The sequence below is a fragment of the Chiloscyllium plagiosum genome, unplaced genomic scaffold (assembly GCF_037043375.1).
Source record: "Chiloscyllium plagiosum isolate Xiang-an unplaced genomic scaffold, Cpla_swu_hap1 HiC_scaffold_27, whole genome shotgun sequence".
Taxonomy (NCBI): domain Eukaryota; kingdom Metazoa; phylum Chordata; class Chondrichthyes; order Orectolobiformes; family Hemiscylliidae; genus Chiloscyllium; species Chiloscyllium plagiosum.
In genome coordinates this window covers 42,620,278-42,622,532 of record NW_028270165.1, presented here as the reverse complement: position 1 = coordinate 42,622,532, position 2,255 = coordinate 42,620,278, and the positions used below count along the sequence as shown (strand labels likewise).

The 2,255-nt window shown below is 48.2% G+C and overlaps 1 non-coding gene across 1 annotated transcript; it reads right to left on the bottom strand.

The window, feature by feature from the left end:
- Positions 1-1,727: 1,727 nt before the first annotated feature.
- trnae-cuc (transfer RNA glutamic acid (anticodon CUC)) lies at positions 1,728-1,799 on the bottom strand. Its single transcript has one exon. It is a non-coding gene; the product is annotated as a tRNA-Glu (tRNA).
- Between the last annotated feature and the right edge of the window lie 456 nt (positions 1,800-2,255).

The window sequence follows — 2,255 nt, the reverse complement described above, 5'->3', positions numbered from 1 at the left end:
GGAAAATGGCTTCTCCACGGTGTGAACGGATTGGTGGCTCAGCAGGGCTAAAGAATTGCTAAAGGTCTTCCTGCACTTAGGACAACTGAACGACCTCTCGCCCATGTGGACCCACCAGTTGGCCAGCAGGTCAGAGGAAAGAGCAAATCCCTTTCTGCACTCGGGACAGAAGAACGGCCTCTCCTCGGTGTTGACCCACTGGTGTCTCAGCAGGTGGGAAGAACTTCTGAAAGCCATCTCGCACTCAGGGCAGGAGAACAGCCGTCCCTGGCGTGGACCAACTGGCCCATCAGCAGGGCAGGGGAATCACTGAAGGCCTTCCCACACTCAGGGCAGCAGAAGTGCCTCTTCCCCTCTGTGGACCCATTGGTGCTTCAGAACCCTTTCAAATTTCACAATATCCTTCCGGTAGGAGGGAGACCAGAATTGCACACAATATTCCAAAAGTATTCCACAATATTCCAATGTCCTGTACAGCCACAACATAACTTCCCAACTCCAACACTCAGTCAGAGGATTGGGAAAGTTTTCAAAACCCACAAAATAACATAGGAAAGAATGGAAGGACAAACCGAATTTTTGAGAGTCAGCTTGGAATCATCAATGAGAAATCGGCGGACTGGGTTTATTGGGGACCCGTTCTCCTTAACTACATTATATACGTATTTCTCTTGTGCTCTTCGTAGTTTCTCTGTGCTGCAGTGTGTAGTGGCTCGTTGAAATAATGTCCTGATGCAGCTTCGTTTGTGGGTGTTGGGATGATTGCTTCTGTGGTTAAGTGCTTGGTTTGTGTGTGTTGTTTTTCTGTCGACTCTAGTTTGAAGTTCCCCATTGACTGTTCGCTCTACTGTGACATCTAGGAATGGCACTTTGCTGTTGTTCTCCTCCTCTTCAAACCAGGAGCCCCCTCAGACCATAGTCTCATTACTTGGAGCACCAATACACAGACTAGTCAAAGGCCTCCACTGAAGACTAAAACACCAAGTCGAAGATTCACGCCACACCATTTATTCCATCCAAGAATTCCTGAACACCAAAGACACTAAGTTAGAAGAGGATGGAATAATGATGTCCTTTGACATACAGCCCTTTCACATCCATTAACATCAACGTGGCCAAAGAAAACTGAAGACACTACTCGAAGAACCAAAGACACAAACACCAAACAGCACCAAGTTCATCAGCAAAGATAACACTGGAGCTGTGGAGCTGTGCCTTACCACCCACTTCATATTCAGTAACAAGACTAACAAACAGATCAACGGAACATCCATGAAACCACCAGTATCAGGATTCCTAGTAGAAGCAATAATGCAGAGACTCGAACAAACAGCCCTTCCAACGATCCAACCCAAACTTTGGTTCCGCTACAGTGATGACACTTTTGTCAGCACAAGATGAAACAAATTAGAGGAAACCTACAACACCATCAACAATCTCCTTACTGGCATAAAATTCGCAAAAGAGGAGAACAGTAACAAAGTGCCATTTATAGATGTCTCAGTAGAGCGAACAGTGAATGGTAAATTCAAAACAGCCTCTACAGGAAAACAACGCACGCGAACAAAGAACTTAACTACAAAAGCAATCACCCCGAGATATACAAACAAATCCGAATCAGGACACTATTCCAACGAGCCACTACACACTGCAGCACCCAGGAACAATGAAGGTCAATACAGCGCATTTAGGAAGAATGGTTAGCCAATAATCACGCTGAAAATGGCTTCCCTGGCCGGGAATTGAACCCGGGCCGCAACGGTGAGAGCGCTGAATCCTAACCACTAGACCACCATGGAGACACGGATGCCCCTTCGTCTGCTCTACTGAAAATTGCTTCGCTGCCCGGGAATCGAACACGGGCCGTGGTCGTCAGAAGACTTCCATCTGTACATCCACCAATGTAATTTTTTTTATCCATTGTTCCCGATGCGATCTCTACAACATTGGGGAGACTGGAGGGTCAAGTCACATCTCCGGGACACCCGGACCAATCAACCGCAAAGCCCCGTGGTTCAACATTTCAACCCCACTCCCACTCTGCCGAGGACATGCAGGTCCTGGGCCTGCTTCACCGCCGCTCCCTCCCTACCCGACGCCTGGAGGAAGAACGCCTCATCTTCCGCCTCGGAGCATTTCAACCCCAGGGCATCAATGTGGACTTCACCAATTTCCTCATTTCCCCTCCCCCCACCTTACCTCAGTTCCAACCTTCCAGCTCAGCACTGACCTCATGACCTGTCCTACCTGCCAAT